The 19,702-nt window shown below is 38.1% G+C and overlaps 1 protein-coding gene across 7 annotated transcripts in view; it reads left to right on the top strand.

Annotated features, from left to right (window-relative positions):
- LOC111162174 (trinucleotide repeat containing 6A) overlaps nucleotides 1-19,702 on the top strand; it is a 162,689-nt gene that overhangs the window by 92,930 nt on the left and 50,057 nt on the right. The window lies entirely within an intron of this gene.

Genomic DNA, 19,702 nt, shown 5'->3' with positions numbered 1-19,702 from the left:
AACAAGAACAGTCTTAGCTTATATTTTACCGGAGAAAGTGGCAGTAGAGGGAAACACCTAAACACAGTATAGTATAATATGATTTGCTTCAGGTAGAAATGCCGTTGTTGTCCTGGAACACAGAGGATTAATGAGTAGTTTATTTGACACAGGGGGTTAAGGAAAATCTCCTTGAGATTATGAATCTTAAAAGATGAAACAGCCAATCCAAGAAGAGATGAAATGACAGAGGGATCAATCAGCATGATTGAAGGTACAGAGACAAGAAATAATGTGGTGGTATTTGCAGTGGATAGTCCTAGAGCTTTAAATATCCAGCAATGAATGGATGGGGTAGAAGGGTTTCTCTGAAGAGATAAGTAGGGGTTAGGTCAAGAGAAGGCCTTATATGCTCTGTGTACTAAGGAACTTAGACTTCTGTGTTATAGGCAGTTAGAAGCCACTGAAGAGTTTAAGCAGAAGAGTGACTTGGGTTGGTTTTTTGTTCTTTTTTAAAAAAGCTGTCAGACACTGCATGAAAGTGTTGGCTGAAAGATGGAGCGAAGAGAAGAAAGGCACTCTCTGGGCAGAGGAAGCAGGTGGACAAGAAGAGGGAATATTCAGAGAATAAGTGTGGAGATGTTGGGGGGAAGGGACAGAATGTAGGCCTGGAGGTAGGGGGAAATCATTGGGCTTCATACTGGTTAGAGAGAAGGGAGCCAGCCTGGGTGATGTATGAAATTGGTGAATCACTATATTATACACTTGAAACTCATGTAACACTGTGCATGAACTATACTGGAATCAAAATAAATAAACTACCAGTTTGAGTTGTAGAAAAAGAGAGTGGTGAGCCGGCGAAGGTCACAGGCGTAAGCTATGCCTAGGAGCTTCTCCTTGTCAGGACTGTCTAGCACTCACCAACAGAGTGCAGCACCAGAGAGGGAAGTGGGGGAGTAGAGAGGGTAAAGACGATTTGAACTGAGGTCTTGGCAGCAGGGGTGGGAGACGGATGGAAGATGTAGGAGGTCTAGAATTCTCAGGATTGTAACTGGTGAGATCAGAGGGGGAATCAAAGTTCAAATGTGCCTTTGAATCTGGACGTGTAAGAAAGTTATAGGGGTGTGGAATGATGTAGGGGGGTTCCAATAATTTGTTGGAACATGACCAAATTCATCTTCTTCAAGCTCAGTTTTCACACACCACTCCCCTCTATAGGGATGTTAAGTTGTCCCTTTGCTCTGCTTCAAGACCAAACTCCTCTGCTTGGCTTTCAAGGCCCTCTTTAATCTGACCTCCTGAGATCTAACCAGCCTGTTGTCCCTCATTCCTTTATACTTTTCAGAGCATTCTCATCTCTTTCATGTTCATTCCTGTTTCTGTCTCTTTTTCTTAGCCAAGGAGGCCTTTTAGGCTTTCCAGACCTCACAGAGCTCATCTCTTGAAGGATCACTCCAATGGCCATGGATTCTCCCTTCCCGATTTCTTAGGATGTTATGATGTGTCTTAAATTTGGGCCACTTGATTATAGTCCATCTTAGAGTTTTGACTGGCCCATGGGTGTTTGTTTCTCCAGCATGATCTTTGAATGCCTGCTGTTTATATCCTTTCCAAATGTAAATCATCCTCTTACATCCATACATGAAATATGAATGTATTTGAATCTTCTTGATTTTAAACTTTACAGAGTTCTGAGAATGTTAGGTTACTCAAATGTATGAAAGTCACTTCAAAATGTATTGTTGCTTTGACAGCTGTTTTACTCCACCCTTTTCGATGGCAGTTCTGTGATTGGCCACATTGTTCTGGTGTATGAAAATGTATTTATTTTTGTGCCGTGTATAATGTCTGTGTTATCTGTGATTTGGGGTTCATGGTGATTAGAGATTACAAACTGGAAATTTGTGGGACAGGTTTGGCACACACAGTAATTAGGTTTACTGAATGTTTGGTTTTGGAATAATCTATGACTTACAGAGAAGTTGAAAAGGTAGTAGGGAGTTTTCCCACATACACCTCACTCAGTTTTCCCATGATTGACATCTTGCATTTCTGTGGCACCTTTGTCAAAACTAAGAAACTGATATTCGTATTAATGGAACTCCAGACTTTATTGAGATTTCCCTCTGTCTTCCGTTAACTCATTTCTAAAATCCAGTACCAGATACACAGATGCATCTAGTTGTCCTGTCTCCTCAGTCTCCTCTGGTCTCCACACAGTGTGTTGGTTACCCTTTACGTTTCCCATTAGCAGCATTTATAAATCAGGAGATTCTGCATAACCAAGAATTGCAGTTTCTCTTGCAGTTTTTACGGTCCACATCACTTTTTGTCCTTCTGTAGTAGAGTCTGTATCAGGCCCGGATCTGGTAACGTCTGGCTGTCAAGTACTTGAAGGAAACAGGGCTGCTGTGACTGGGGGACTGAATTTTGAATTTTTATTAGAGTCTTTGTGATTGTCAGGAGTCCCCCTCTTAGTGTTCAGACTGAGCATGACTAGTTAGGCTGCAGCACTCTCTATGAATTCTGCCTAAATGAGCTGTTCTTTCTAAGGCTACTGCCATTTCTGGTTAAATAACACTAATGTTGCTTCCGCCCAGTGGTAAGACAGTTTGTGTAAAAGTTGGGGTCTTGTAAAGTATCATAAATTAAATTCTTTTTTTATTTTTTAAGATTTTATTTATTTATTTGACAGACAGAGATCACAAGTAGGCAGAGAGGCAGGCAGAGAGAGAGGAGGCAGCAGGCTCCCCACTGAGCAGAGAGCCTGATGGCGGGGCTCGATCCCAGGACCCTGGGATCATGACCTGAGCTGAAGGCAGAGGCTCAACCCACTGAGCCACCCAGGCGCCCCTCATAAATTAAATTCTTGACCAACTTTCATACATGGAGACAAGTTGATGTTTATTTCCTGGTACAGTGGATTCATAACTCATCTAATGAAAATGTGGACCAGCATAATGCGAGACAGAATGCAATTCTTGAAAGTTTTATTCTTACCTTGTGACTTGAACTTTGAAAAACTGTTAAGGAGCATGCATATTTGAATGTTTGAATATTTGAAATGCTTTAAAATATGTATGAATATCTCCTTGAAACAGCAGGGGAGTGAAAAGCTGAAAAATTTATGGTGAGGTATAGGAATAGATGGATACATTTTAAGATGTCCTGTGGCCTTACATAATGTAAAGGAAGAGAAGAAGTTAATATTCTGTCTTCAGAATGCCTTTGGGAACTTGATTAAGAAAAGTAATTTTTCAGGGCACCTGGGTGGCTCAGTCGTTAAGCATCTGCCTTCAACTCAGGTCATGATCCCAGGGTCCTGGGATCGAGCCCCGAATAGGGCTCCCTGCTCATTGGGAAGCCTGCTAACTCTCCCACTCCCCCTGCTTGTGTTTTCTCTCTCACTATGTCTCTGTGAAATAAATAAATAAAATCTTAAAAAAAAAAGGTAATTTTTCAAAAACTGCTTTTCAGCTCTGACACTGACTTGTTTAAGAAGCATGCTCATTATACATTCCTTGCAAAAGAATAAGCGCTGTTAATTTTTGACAGCTAACACCTCTCTCTCTCTCTCTCTCTCATCCACTCCCCTCCCCTTCCCCCCCTTCCTCTTTCTCATGCTAGTGCTTTCTTCAGGTGATTTTATAAGCAGGTTATATCCCATAGAATAACAAACCCCAGAGCTCTGAAGACAGGTGGAAGGAGGCTGAGATGGAAACAGGAATGGAGAATAGTGGATAAAGATTTTTTTTGTTTTCTGGTAATCCCTTGGGGAAGCATAGCTTATTGCTGCTATTCTCTTTCTGGACTAATTAAAAATTCTTAATGAAAATTGAGTCCGCATTTACAACACATGTTTGTTCCTTGCACATTTGGAAGCCATTATTCTTGCTCAGTTCTTTTTTTTTTTTTTAAATTCTTTCTCAGTTCTAGCCTCACAATTTTTTTTTCAAAGATTTATTTTATTTATTTGAGAGAGAGAGAGAGAACAACAACCAGAGGGAGAGGGCAGAGGGAGAGGGAGAGAGAATCCCAAGCAGACTCTGCGCTGAGTGCGGAGCCAGATACGGGACTCGATGCCATGACCCTGAGATCATGACCTGAGCTGAAATCAAGAGTTGGACACCCAGCTGACTGCGCCACCCAGGTCCCCACAATTTTTTTTTTAAGTCGAACATGATTTTATTGCTTAGCTCCATTGCTCCTGGGGAGTGATCAAAATATTCAAAAGCTGTTAAGTCAGGGCATGTGAAATCATATTGGAGACATCCTGATGACTAACTTTGAGCACCTACTGTGTATCAGGCACTGCTTTATATATACTTAATCTAACCAAGGGGAATATGCTAAATATTTAATCACTAATAATGAATGGTTACCAGTGGTTCAGAACACATACTGGAGCAGGGTCCTAAGAGTTTCATATGCTAAGAGTAATCTTTTAGCTCTTGAACTTTGGGAAATGTGTGGGACTTTTAGTAGAAGGACCAGGGCAGCAGACTGGGAACTCTGAGGCTTCATGAAGTATAGGATATTTAAAAACTAATATGGGAGTAGGCCTTCATCAGAACTAGTACTAGAACATATTATTCTAGTACAATATAAGTCTGCATTTAATCCCTTCAGCAGCCCTATGAAAGGAGATAGTATCCTCACACTTAGAAGTGAAATTGAGGCTAAGAAAAATCATTTGCCTTTTGGTTATGCAGCTGGTGAGTGGCTGAGCCAGGATTTGATGACTAACTCTAGTGGGCTCTACTGCTACTTTCTCCTTGAAAACAGCCCTGTATTTACATGGAAAACAAAGTAGGAAGGGTGCGCTAGTGCTTTAATAATACTCAGTGAGTGAACTAAAACAATGCATGTTTTAAAAAGATTCCCAGAAAGATCTTTTAACAGGTTTTATGGTACTTCCCCAAGCACAAAGAAATAAAAAGTTGTATCACCAGTGTAATTTTGTGAATCAGGGAGCATCTGACAACTGCAATGTGTAAAGTGGTTGGCTTTTCAGGAATCATTAGAGAAAGCTCTGAAACTGTTTGCTTCATCTTTGTTGATGAAAAAGAATAATATGAATTTTGAGGACCAAGCAAGATGATTTTCTAAAAGCTTCCTCCTGGCATCAGACCTCTACACAGTTAGAACCTGTCCCTTTTTGGAGCAAAACTAATTAAGTTTGAAATGCCTTGCTCCACCTCTTTCAGGGAAATGTAAAGAGACTGACAAAAAACCCACATTGCCCCCATTTCATGCAATCTTCAGAAGGAGGGAAGAAGTACCTTCTGAGGAGCACGGGCAAATGTGAGGCCCCTACCTTCAGTAAGCTTATTGACTGAGAAAGCTGGGAAAGGCAGAGGACACAGTTTAACTGTGGGGATGGGATTGAAATGACTGTTTGAGTCAAAGGAAGAAAGCGTTTAGTTTGTTCCCTTCTTATTAGTAAGTAAGCAGTCTTCCGTTTTCTTTTCATTGTCACGGCCAGTATCAGCTATGTTGTGCATGCAGTCTCACGAGGCCATCTTGGGAAACAAAGATAAATAAAAAATAATTGTCAGGCAATCCTTTCTTCCAGAGTTGGGATCCATAAAGTGTCCTTGTTTTTGTTTGTTTAACATTCATGAAATATTTATTGTTTGCTGACCCTGTTTCATGCACTGTTGTGCATGAACGAAACCAACTCCCAAGTCCTTGTCCCAACTGTGCTTCATCTTTTTGTTTTACTATAGTAGCGGTAAATATATTTACCTGTGGTCTCAGCTTTTTACTTCATAAAGTCTTAAGTCTCTCAGTCACAGTCCTGTAATAATGAAATTCAGGAATTTTGGTAGCTTGACAAAGAATTCCTGTGCTACATAAATTTTCAGAGGAGAAACTGAGGCCTAAATAGATGTGACTGGAAGTGTGTTGCCTGACACTGTTCACATAGTGGCTCATGTAGGAACCGGCCTTTTTCCGGGCTGTTAGGGAAACAGAAGGGGCTACTGTGGCTGAGGCTGAGGCTGAGCATCAGCTTCTAAGGCTCTCCGCCTCAAAGCACGCCTGTGACTCTGTCACGCAGGTAGGGAAGTTCTGTTAGAACTGGGCCTTCTAGGCAGTGTTTTTCTCCATAATATAGAATAGAATCATGACTTCTGTATTACGGGCAGGTATTAAGTAATAACTGGGCAACCTAGGTTCTGATTCCAAATGTGCCATCATAGTATGTTCACTTTATGAACGTATGAGACTGTGAGAAATTGTGAGGGCAGATGTGTGCTGACCTCTTCGAAGGAGAAGCAGAGTTTCTTGCTGATGAAGAATTTACTAATGGCATACATCTTTCTTCCTATGAAAGGTGTCTTTGAGCTTTGTAACTCTCTTTGTAGCTCAGCACTAACAGTAGGGGGAGAAATGGCCTTCTGCTTCCAAGGGAAATAGTAGATCAAAGTCACTTAGGTATATCAAAGTCACTGTTTTTCCTTTCCCTCTATAGAGAAAGGAAAACAATTTGTATAGATTTATATGTAAATCTAAATTTATATACTCAGTGAGGCAGTGAAGGATGCTAAGGACTCCTTTATGCCTGTAAGATCAGGGCCATTTTATTTCTAGCATATGTAGTTATGTTTGCTTCTAAATACCAACAAATTATTGAAGTAAATAACAGTGAAAGATTTTGTAACTTCATATGTTTTTGATGCGGCTCTGGTGGGGCAGAGACGGGGAAATAGGAGAAAAGCAGACATCAGTGCAGTCAGCAAAGCAAACTATTGTTGGAAAGTAGATTCAGGGACGATTGACTCCATAGTTGGAGACTTGTGGAAGTATCCTAAGGTTGTGTCCTAAGCCCTGAGATTCTGCCTTGGTAGCACTTAGGTCTTCAGTTTCAAAGATGACAAATCGGGCATCTGAAGTGGTTCAGTCAGTTAAGTGTCTGCCTTCAGCTCCAGCAATGATCCCAGGGCCGTGGCATTGAGCCCCACACTGGGCTCCCTGCTCAGCAGTGAGCCTGCTTCTCCCTTTCCCTCTGCCTGCTGCTCTACCTACTTGTGCTGTCTATCTCTCTGTCAAATGAATAAAATGTTTTTAAAAAATTAAAAAAAAAAATCTACTGAGGAACAAACACACCTTCAAAAAAAAAAAAAAAATCAGGAGTCCTCTGGTTTGGTTTAAATTTTGGAGAAGTCAGGAGAGATTAGCAAGAATAGCTTTATCAGCTATAACCAGGTAAGAGAAAACTCCAGACTAGGAAATAACACAGTATATATTCTGCTTTGCACTTCTATGTTCTTCAGTTCTAGTAAGAGTAGTATCTGTGTTTCAGAACAGTACCGAGAGCGCTCTCTCTGCTACAGCCTCATTGAAAATGCACTGGATAAAAGCAGCTGGAAAGAAAGCATTTGGCCTGAAGCAAAAAGTATTGAATCTTCTACTGAAGATGATAATCATGGAATTCTAGCATAAACACAGCATAGTGTTAAAAGTCCAGGCTTCTGAGTCAGATAGCATTGGATTTGAATAGTGCCTTTACAGTTCTTGTTTCTGTGACCTTGGGCAAGTTCTTTAACCTCCATGCCTCAGTTCGATGCTGTGGAAAGGAGATAATTCAGGCTACTTGATGTTGTGGGGATGAAATAATATAGAACATAAATCTCAGAACCGGAGACTAGTAAATGCTGAGTATAGACATCTTATTATAGAAAGTTTCGATTTGCAGCTTTCAGAGTGACTACGCTATAATTAGTGACTTCCCTATTTTTGGAGAGTTTGATTTTGCTCTTATAAGTAAGGGGAAACTTAATTTATATTAGGAGGAACATTGGTTTGGGGGCCTAATTTGGTTTTAAACTTAAGCTCTGCCATTTACTAGATGTTTGATCATGGGAAGCCTTCTTCTAAGCTTTAACTGCCTCATCTGTAAAATGGAAATAATATTTTAAATTTATAGAATCGTGAGGCTAGAGTGGTATCAGAGTGCCTGGCATCTAGCTGATATTTAGTGAATTTGAATTCCCAACCTTGTGGTTGTGCAATATCCTAGGAACCTTTCAGGCTCTCAACTGGGCATACCAGCAGTGTCCCCAGTCACATCAGAGTTCCTCTTCACCCAGACGGTGATTTGGTTTTTCCTCTCATTAAAGTAGAGCCCGACCCAGCATGGGTGAATCACAGTGCAGCATCTGCCATAGTGCGAGGAATAGGTCTTGCAGCATGTGAATGGGGTATATTATCTTTATAAATTTGGCAGGCCCAAACTGGTATTTTATTGCTTTGATCTGTATTTATTGGTAAAATGGAATATCATATGTTTAATTACTTGTGCCTTTTTCATTTTATGAATTTCCCATTCTTGTTCTTAACCCATTTATTTCCTGGGCCTTAGAGCTTTTGTTACCAGTTTACATGAGCTTTTTTTTTTTCTTTTTAAATATTTTACTCATTTATTTGACAGAGAGACATCACAAGCAGACAGAGAGGCAGGCAGAGAGAGAGAAAGAGGGGAAAGCAGGCTCTCTGCCAAGCAGAGAGCCTAATGCTGGGCTCGATCCCAGGACCCTGGGATCATGACCTGAGCTGAAGGCAGAGGCTTAACCCACTGAGCCAACCAGGAGTACCTACATGAACTTTTTGTATAATAAACTTATTAGCATTCTGTCTCATATATTTGATGCAAATATTTCCAAAATTATAGATTATATCATATGTTTGAAGTTTTTCTGAAGTTGAGGTATCAGGCAGAAATATCTAAATTTTGCCCAATAGTAGACTCCGCAAAGGGGTATATATGCAGAGGATGCAAATATCTATTTTAGAGTAAGAAAAGCAAAATTAAATAACCTTTTAATTAAATACTCTTAGGTTAAACTCTGACCCTAAACTCTAGTGACTTTGTGGGATGTTTCCCTGAATTAGCTTTAAGGGCCTTATCCCAAAGCAGTACCTCTTTTCCTTCATTTAGGGAAAATTAGGATAGACGGTGGGAGAGGAGAGAGAATGGATCCCTTTAATTTGTTCTAAAGGACAGATATTTTTCTAGTTTGCCTTTTAGTTTGGAAAACACACACATACACACCCTTGCAAAAATAAACAATACTGTATAATTTTATTTGGTCAAACTTAACAATTTTTTACTCAATGATTACTTGACTGAGTTATGCTGGGAAAATCTACCATTTATCCAGATTTAGAAAAACTTTTGCCCATATTTTCTAAAAGCTTTTTATTAACTGTTTGATTTATCTGAACTTTATTTTATTTATTTTATTTATTTCTTTTTTTTAAGAGAGAGAGAGAGCACACAAGTGGGGAGTAACAGAGTGGGGCAGAGAGAGAATCCACCTGACTGAGGCTTGATAATCATGACCCTGAGATCACAAACTGAGCCTAAATCAAGAGTTGGACGCTTAACCAACTGAGCCACCCAGGCGCCCTGACTTTATATTTTTTCTAATTAAAAAAAAAATTAAGTGTCCTGTATTTCCTAAATAATTTATTATCTTCAGTGAGTTAGGACATTTCCTTTATTGCATAACTTTTAAGGTCTTTTTTTTTTTTTTTAAATCACTAATGGAAGTCCAAAGCTCTCTACATATAGCGGCAGTATCTGTCAGAACAGTTTTCCAAATTTACTTAGATGTGACAACCACGTATGACCCTTGTTTGAAGAAATACAGGTTCTGACTTACTAAATCTATGAGGCTAAAGAATCTTTTTTTTTTCCTTAACAAATATCCCCATAGCAGTTATAATAAAACAAATTTAAGAATCACCTCTAAAATGGTAAGTTCTGAAAGAGACGACAGGGTAGTCTGACTTATTTTCTTTAAAAGCATGTACCTCTGCTTGAAAACTGTATCTTTTATCATCGTAATGTTCTGAGTCTCACATATTTGGACAAGATTTGATGGGTAGATTAACTTCACATCTTGGAAATACCATGCTGTGAATATTGTGTGGATATCCTCCAGCCGTTAGAGAAGGTCTGTACTTTAGAACAGATTGCTCAGGCATTTTGCTGGAGAGTAGAAGATTGTATCGAGGTAAATTAGCTGTGTATCTCTTTGTGTTAGTAATTTGATATGGGAATGTTTGAGTAGGAACATTGAGTTCCTTGAGGGATTGGAGGTAGATGCTTCCCTAAGACCCAGGAAAAGGTATGCTTCCCATTTCTGGATGATTTGTGAAGTGAATTAAAATTAAATGAATTGAAAAAAAAATTTTAAAATAATATTAAATGAATTCAGTGTAATATTTAGTTTAAGTTCAGTATTTAATTTTGAATCAGTTGTTTATGATACCTTGGTATGTGTTACTTTTCTTTACTTTAGGAACTTTTTAACCAAAATATTAAGATTTTTTTATACCTATTTAAGGTATAAATATGGTGTGTTATATTTCATATTAGCTTTTAAGTGTTGTTTTTCACATTATCAAATAGCCATTTAGTTCAACTTGCTAAGGATTAGCAGAAGTTAGTGGATTGACAAGCATTTGAATATTTTCCAGGTTGACTAGTGGCACTTAAAACTGCAGCTGTTTGTTCACAATGAAAATTCTAGCATTGCCTCTATGTGTATCAACTTAAAAGCCAGACTTGCCCCTTCTGTGCCCTTCAGTGCCCTTCAGCATTCCAGAATGAATTAAGTTAGTATAGGACAGGGAATGTATATCATAAAGGGGAATTATATTATAAATCATCCAGGATGCTTATTAATGAGTAAGAAGAGGATTTTTATAGTAGTACAGTGTTTGGCCAAGTTTTAAATAAATTTGATTTGTAGGCTCAATTTTAATTGAATACAATGGTCTTTGCATTGTTTAACCATTATTCTGGCTTCTTGTTTCCCCTCCTGTCCCTCTTAAAATATAAGGCGATGGAATTTGAGTTATTGGGCCTCAAATACAGGGGAAGTTGGTGAGCATTACTTCCATAGCAGTAAAGTGACATTGTACCTTTCCTCCATTTTCTGCGGAAAGCTGTGGAGTTGGAAAGCAACAGAAGTTGGAAGCCCCCTTCTTTGGAATTTCTTGGTATAGAGAATTTTCTAATCTGCTTGAAGTTTTCATCAGGTTTGTGCTTTTTGAAACTGCCCTGGTGTGACTCAGCTGCTATTAATCAGGAAGGCTGGAAGAATTGATTTCACCCATACTTGTTTGCTCTAACTCTGATCATGAAGCAGATTCTTTAAAGTGAAGACTATTGAAAACTACCTTATTGTTTGAGCAGGGCAGCTAGAATGATCGATTTGAGAGTTTAGGCTTAAGGAGATTATAATTGCTTACTGGAAACCTTAACTGTAGGGAAGAACGACAAATCTTATATGTGGTGTTGCCTGAAATGCAGTTACAGTTTAAATATACTAGTTTGTAGGATATTAGCTTTTCTTCCAGAAGTTAAGTTGTGGCTTTTAAGAGCATAAAATCATTCTCTGTGATGAAGATTTTAAAGAATGTTTATAGATGACTTTTATTTTTTTAAAATACCATTTGAGCAATGGTAAGGATTTTCTGAGGTACCAAGCAAGTGTTTGGAGTTTAACCTAATTATTGACAGCTAGAAATGTTGCCTTTTATTTTCTGGAAACTCTGGCTTGTTAATAAATTGCTTTAGTACATTTTTATCTTGTTGATTACACCTACTCATGTTTGTTTGAGAAGGTAGGAAATTTTTTCTTAGTAAAAATAAAAAATACTGGGGTGCCTGGGTGGCTTAGTTGTTAAGCATCTGCCTTTGGCTCAGGTCTTGATCCCAGGGTCCTCGGATCTAGCCCCTCAGCAGGCTCCCTGCTCAGCGGGAAGCCTGCTTCTCCCTTTCCCACTCTCCCTGCTTGTGTTCCATCTCTTGCTGTGTCTCTCTCTGTGAAGTAAATAAAATCTTAAAAAAATAAAATACTTAGGAAAATCCTGTACTTTTGCTTTTATGTGAGAGTAACATTTTCCAACTGAGGAGCTTTCACAGGTACTCAACATTTGCCTTCAAAGATCTTAACGTGATGGTTTTGTTTTTTCTGTATACATACTGAGATTAGAAATAGTTACTTTAGGGGCGCCTGGGTGGCTCAGTGGGTTAAAGCCTCTGCCTTCGGCTCAGGTCATGATCTCAGGGTCCTGGGATTGAGCCCCTCATCGGGCTCTCTGCTCGGCGGGGAGCTTGCTTCCTCCTCTCTCTCTGCCTGCCTCTCTGCCTACTTGTGATCTCTGTCTGTCAAAAAAATAAATAAAATCTTAAAAAAAAAATAGTTACTTTAGGTAAATTTAAAGTTTGCCTAAATCAGTCTTAAAAAGCACTTAAAAAGTGTACTCATAGATGTGTATTGAGTATTATTTTGAACCTGGTAATTTCAACTATTTCATTTCTTTTAAGAATTTAAACACAAATCTGTATATGGTTTTTATTTTTTTTTGGAGGGAAGTTTAATGTTTCATTCTCTTAAAATGAAATCATGTCTTAAAATGATATTTTTGTATACTTAAGCCAATATTTCTAGGAGATTTGCAATGTAGCCAATATGAAAACTCTTACACAAAGCTAAGTTACAGACTCTGGTGGAAAGATACAAAAAAAGGAAAGGCTTGAGGTATTAAGTAGTGTAATTCAGGATGTTAATGGCTACTTTATATTTAAACTGTTGTTTCTGTTAAACTTTTAGATAATAGAGTTCACTCATTTACTGTTTTCTGAGATAAATTTATTTAAATGGCATTTTAAAATGTTATGTTAAAGATTAAAATACATAAATATTAATATTTTAATAACAACAGTAAGTAAGTAAAAAAAAATCTACAAATTGAAAATTTGGTATATTTAGGATTTGAGATATTAAATTGTCTATCTAATCTTGATTTTTTTACCTTAACATAAGACAGTTGCTTCCCCCGCCCCGCGATGAATAGACTATTTTTTTGAACAGCTTCAGGTTTACAGAATGATAGAATGTTTATACATAAGAAATATAAAATACATGAAAGTAGCAAAAGTTAATAATTTAACTGTAATATTGGTTCTATTGTTTTGCAAAGTGGGAAGTCTTGATTTGGAGCATGATTTAGGAAAATGTTGGTTTAAATTCTTTGCACAAGTAATTTCTCTATTCTAAAAAATTTTTTAATTGTTTATTTCTGGGCCTATGCAAGTTTTGCCCATTAGCTTTAAATTGCGAAAGACCAGTTGGGCCGCAGTCTGGCAAAAAATGTAACATTAAAAAAAAAAAAAGTAACAAAAAAGTTATAGTGCCTATGCATATTTTGTACTGACTGAATGAAATTCCTTCAAAATACTTTTCTGGTGTTATGGACGATATGTATGATGTCAGGGCTGATAAGGGTATCTTCCCAGTTTAACAACCATATTGACTGAACTTGTTCTCCAGATGCTGGCTCTGGATTTTTTTTTTTTTTTTTTTTTTCTCCTGAGCAGAGATCTGTAACCACTGAGTTATTCAGCAACATACTAACCAGCTACCATCATCTTCCTTATTCTTTCTACTTCTCTTGATTTTTCTCTCTCTTCTTTACTGGTTCTTAATTAGTCCACTTCTTAAATGTCAGTGTTGCACAATGGTTCACCCTATCGTATGCTGATAGTTCTTCAGTTGTTCATTCAGCTAGCAGCTCTTGGCCATTTGCTGTATTTGGTGCTGGGAATGCCAATGATAAAGAGAAGGAGAAAGGAAAAGCCAGCACTTAAAGAAAGCGGGTGCAGTGGAAGGGATGCATTAAGAAGGGTTTTATGGGAATAGAGGAGGGGAAATTGCTTGTCATAAAATGCTTTTAAGATTGGCAGAACCTAGGTTGGGGGTGGGTGATGATTCGTTGTTTCCTGGGAAAGCTGGATGGAAAGATTTGCGAGAGACATCAAGGCATTCTAGGCACAGAGAGCATCACAAAAAGGAGTGGGGTGTCTTCCGGAGTGTTGCAGACACTTGGTGTGGGAGAGAAGGAAATGTGTGTGGACGTAACAGGATATAAAGCTGGCCATGCCAAGGACTTTATTTATTTATTTGTTTATTAAGATATTTACTTTATTTATTCGACAGAGGGCGAGAGCAAGAGAGAGAGAGCACAAGCAGGGGGAGTTGGGAGGCAGAGGGAGAGGGAGAATCAGGCTCCCTGCAGAGCAGGGGAAGCCTGACATGGGACTCTATCCTAGGACTCCCGGGATCATGACCTGAGCCAAAGACGGTGGCTTAACCACCCAGGCGCCCCATGCCAAGGACTTTAGATGATTTCTGATGTTACTTTAGTGATATAGATAACTTGGGCAGAGAGATGATAGATTTGGAGGAGGGGGTGAAAATTGGGGGAAGGGAGTGTGAAGATGTAAGCCAAGGAGACCAGTTGGCAGGCTTTTGCAAGAGTATATTGATGGAGGGCCGAAATCACAGGAGGGACATTGTAGATGATAAGGATGCGTTTGAATTCTATGAAGGAGATAATCTATTGGGGATAGGGAGAATTTGAGGAAGAAATCCCTGCTTGAGTAGATAGACCATTTTCTAAAATAAATGACCCCTTCTCTCGTGCCTCTCTGGCAGTCCTACTTACTCTCGCCTTTACTTCTACCATGGGAACCCATCCTTTTGGTCTTGACATTTTTTCTCATTCTACTCTCCTGATTTTTTTCCACCTGTATGATGAATCCTAAATTTATATTTTTAGTTCTTACTTCTTTTTTTTTTTTTTTTAAGATTTTATTTATTTATTTGACAGAGAGAGATCACAAGCAGGCAGAGAGGCAGGTAGAGAGAGAGGAGGAAGCAGGCTCCCTGCTGAGCAGAGAGCCCGATGCGGGGCTCGATCCCAGGACCCTGAGATCATGACCTGAGCCGAAGGCAGCGGCCCAACCCACTGAGCCACCCAGGCTCCCCTTTAGTTCATACTTCTACTGAACTTTAGAACCGTATATTCAGTTGCATTCTGTGCATGGATCTCCCATATCAGTGGTTTTCAGAGTTTATCTGAAGACTCTTAAGAGGCTGCCTGAAACTTTCTTGAGATCAACAAGGTCAGGCTATTTTCATAATGATTGGAAGACTTTGTCTTATTCACACTTTTTCTCATGAGTACGTAGTGGTTTCTAGAAGTTCCATAATGTGGATGTTAAATTGGATGCAGAGGCAGATGTGAAAATGTACTTTTCTGTTAAGCTAGATATTAAAGAAATTGAGAAGAATGTGAAACAGTGTATACTTTTCACTGTTTTTTTGTTTTGGAAAATAGTTATTTCAGAAAATACATAGTCATTCATGTAGGAGTTTTTATTTTAATGAATTAATATATTTTTAAAATTTCCCTGTTTAGATATCTAATACGGTAAATATAATTGTAGCCCACATAAACAGAAGATTTTTTGGTATTCTAACTTTTAAAAATGCAAAGGGGTCTTGAGACCAAAATGTTTGAGAATTGCTGTCTTGTAGTAACAACAAACCTAACACATTAAAAACTAAACTCACTAAACTCATTTTCTCTGACGTGTTTCCCAAACTTAGTTTTTGTCTTCTGTTTCCTGTCTTGGTAAATTCCAGGCCAGAAACCTGAGGGTCATCCTTACTCCTCTTTTTTAATCTAGATGGCAATAGTGGTCACTAACATTTATTGAGTGGTAGCCAGGTGCCAGGTCCCAGGTCCTGTTCTCAGTTCTTTACATCCATTATCTTGTTAAAACCTCACAACAACCCTACTTGGTAGAGGTATTAATACTTAACCCTGTTTTACAGATGAGGGAACAGAGGTACCAGGTGGTTAAGTACCTGGGCCATGGTTATGCATCTAGTAAGTTGCAGAGCAAAGATTTGAATCTAGTCAGTCTTTTGAATCTGCACTTCTTTGTTCTGGAACAGTTTATGGAGGTTGATAGGATGTTTCTTGAGGATTTTATAAGCACATTCCCAGTAAAGTCATCTGGACCACGTGGTTTTTGGAGAAGTAAATCTTGGAGGAGTTTTACGGTGTCTTCGTCATTATTATCGGATCTTCTCTTCTGAGCTGATTTTGGTAAATTATATTTTATAGAGCAGACATGGGCAACTATAGCTTGCAGATTTGGTCCATGGCCTATTTTTGTATATCAGGTTTTACTGGAACACAGCCACATTCATTCATTTATGTGTTGTCTGTGGCTGGTTTTTGTGCTACAACAGCTGAGTAGTTGCGAGAGAGACTGGATGGCCTGCAAAGCCTGAAATGTTTATTCTCCGGCCCTTTACAGGAAAGATTTGCTAAACCATGTTACGGAACATTGTTCCTTTTAACTGGTTTTTTTGTTTTATAAGTATATATTATACATAGTATTTTCTTGTATTTCCAGAATCTCTACATTTGGAGTTAATGTCCTTTTTTATTTTTTTAAATTCCTGGAATGATTTATATTTTTTCTTTTTTCTCCCCATTCTATAGGATTACTAAAATTTTGTCAGACTTACTGGTAACAGTGTTGGTGTTCTCTCTTAGGCTGTGCTCTTCAACAATTTAAATAACATTAGACTTAGATGACATGTTTCTTAAAAGTATGCTAAAAAGAATGTATGGTAATATTGACCAAACTGTCTGATCCTGATGGAGGATTTAATCAATTCCTCCATTTCTTCTGTGCTAATTAATCTTTATTTTCTTGCCTTTTTTGGGGTCAGTGTTAAATCCTTCCCCCATCTTTTCACATTATTTCTAGAGTTGAGCCTAAAGAAATAATTTAATTTAAAAAATTTTATTTATTTATTTGACAGAGACACAGTGGGAAAAGGAACACAAGCAGGGGGAGTAGGAGAGGGAGAAGCAGCCTTCCCGCTGAGCAGGGAGCCAGATGTGGGGCTCAATCCCAGGACCCTGAGATCATGACTTGACCCGAAGGCAAATGCTTAACAACTGAGCCACCCAGGCACCCCAGAGATATCTGAATTTTAGAAAATCATCTCATTTTTTTCCGTTTTCGTTTTTTAAAAATTAAGTTAACTTGTTAATTTTTTTCTTAAACTCATGCCTTGGAGTTACTAGTTCACTTCTTAGGTCATTGATTGCTACTTTTACTTTTACTTGGAGTTACTAGTTCACTTCTAAGGTCATTGATTTCTACTTTTACTTTTACTTGGAGTTACTAGTTCACTTCTAAGGTCATTGATTGCTACTTTTACTTTTACTTGGAGTTACTAGTTCACTTCTAAGGTCATTGATTGCTACTTTTACTTTTACTTGGAGTTACTAGTTCACTTCTAAGGTCATTGATTGCTACTTTTACTTTTACTTGGAGTTACTAGTTCACTTCTAAGGTCATTGATTGCTACTCCTTCTTCTGCTTCCTTTAGTTCATTTTTAACTTGAGTAAGATGCTTTATATTCATTCATGTTTGTTGAAAATAATTAAGGCTAGGAATTTCCCCTGAGTGCTGGTTTAGCCATATCTTAAAATTTATTATGTGTAGTTTTCAGTAGTATTTTCTTGATAACCCTGCAGTTCTGGTATTTCTTCTTCAGCTCTTTATTTGAGGCAGTTTTATTTGCTAGTTTTGTTGTTTCTAATGTGATTGCATGTAATTCAGAAATACCATCTGTATTGTACTTTTTGCAATTAGTGATGTTTTCTTTAGTGCTGTATGGGGTGTGTGTGTACTTTCTATGACTGTTCCATGGGTATTTGTCAAAAAAGGTTGTTTGTTTGTTTCTTTCAGTTTTACTGATTTGCATGTTTTGATACTAAAGTTCAGTACATAGGAGTCTTCGCTGTTTATATCTTTTTATTTGGTTTCTTTTATCAGCATGAGATTTCTCATTCTTTATGATACTTTTCTGATTGACTTTTAAAAACCTGACGTGAATGTCGCTTTTATTTAAATTTTGTTAGCATTTTTCATCCTGCATCTGTCTTTGTACTTTCTGCTCCTCAACTTCCTGTATTATTTCAGTACTGATTTTTGCAAAGTATTCGTTAAGTTTTTATTTTTTTAACAAACTAAAGACCCTTTATTAACAAGTGAATTTGAGTCATTCACATTTATTTTGATTACAGATCTTTGGGGGCTTATGCTTGACATATTCTTTTGTATTTCAGATTAACTGCAGTTCTGAAATAATTCTTTTATTGCCTTTTCTGTATCTGTTGAATGGATCGGGTTTTCTTGTTTTCTCATTTTCTTCCCCCTCTTTCCAATGGTTTGGATATTTACTGACATAATTAACCTAAATTTTAACTGCGTATATACAGTATCCAAAATTATTCAGTAATTATATTTGTTACCCAGCAACCCTATCCTTACCTCCCTACTTACATACACTGCTAACTTCTCCTTTATTCTTCTAGTACATTTCATGTTTATAGCTGAGATTTCATTTCAGGTTATTTAGTTCAGTTTTATAATCAATAGTTACATTGTCTTAACGTTTTTACTGGTTTTGGTGAAATTTTCTGGCTCCAGAAATGAGCCCCTATGTCAGCCTTATTGTCCCCATGACACTTCATCCATAAGTACAGCAGCTCTCTGAATATGTGGTAGGGATGGGCTGCTACATGACAGACATAAATCCTGCTTTGGAATTCCTGGTCACTTTTAATGGAGTGTTGAGGTTCTTGTACATCGTTCATGGAGGCCATTCACAGTGTTTGCCTGTAGGTTATCTTCTAGTTCCTTGATTGTATTAAAGAACATGTTGCATCTCTTTTAACAGTATCTTATTTGGGTTTTAAATTATTACAATCTTTTCTTTTCCTGTTAGTGATAAAGTGACAGGCAAGCCTGTATTTTAGTACCGGGTAGTATTGTAAGTGGTGTAAGGTCACGTTCAGTTGCCAGATACCACGTTGAGCCTGGTACTAAACATGTAAAGGCTGAGTTAGAGTTTTTGTGTTCTCTGTGATTTCATAATTACATATACTTTATCTTTTTTTTGTTTGTTTCAGAGGTACTTTAGAATAGTCTAGGCCATATTTTCCTTGTGGCAAAGGAATATACATTATTGGTACTTTCTGGAAGCATTAAGTTGTCTGGGAGACGAAAGTTTCACACATAGAGTAATTAGACCTAGAGTGTACTTCGCTCAAATTCTTAACGTGAGGCTTTTCACTTGCCTTCAAGAGGAATGTAAAAGATTCCAAGCCATAGATAGAATGTTTGTGATTTTTCAGCGCGGGTCCTCCCAAATGACAGTTTGCTTGTATTACTTTAGAAAAATCAGTTACTTTTGAAAAAGGTCAGATCATGTATTAAAAGATGTATTAGTGTTAATGAGGTAGGCTAAGTCCACCAGTGCCTCAGAGAAAGAAGGCAGTAGTGAGGCCAGACTGCTAAATGAAGGAGACTCTAGAGCTGCGGGGAGAGGGTAGGGGGAGGTGAAATGGGTTTGGGTGGTTACTGGAACCAATACTGGTGACCTCTTTATTTCAGCATCACGCACATTGTAGACATTTGACAAATACTAGCCCATGGAATAACCTCTTTTTACTGGGTTTTTACATTATGCTGGGTACTAGACCAAGACAGCCTGTACCGTACAGACAAGGAGGAAGACGCAGAGATAACCCAGTTCTGGTGTCAGGCTATTCGAATTTCAGGCCTGGAGCTCTCAGTTCTTAAACAGCTTTTTCTCCCAAGTCTCCTCACTGGTCACATGGAGATGTTTCACTTTATGTATGTGACAGTGGCGTCTGTAAAGATGCGTCAGACTCTCACAGAAACGTTCAGCTGTTACAGAAGTGTAAGGTGGTATTGTGTCAGTCATTAAAAAGTACCTACTATTAGTGTTTAGTGCTCTG

The sequence above is a fragment of the Enhydra lutris genome, unplaced genomic scaffold (assembly GCF_002288905.1).
Source record: "Enhydra lutris kenyoni isolate GAN:26980312 unplaced genomic scaffold, ASM228890v2 scaffoldscaffold90, whole genome shotgun sequence".
In the NCBI taxonomy this organism is placed as follows: Eukaryota; Metazoa; Chordata; class Mammalia; order Carnivora; family Mustelidae; genus Enhydra; species Enhydra lutris.
The sequence above is the reverse complement of the archived record's forward strand: the minus strand, read 5'-3'. Positions and strand labels throughout refer to the sequence as shown.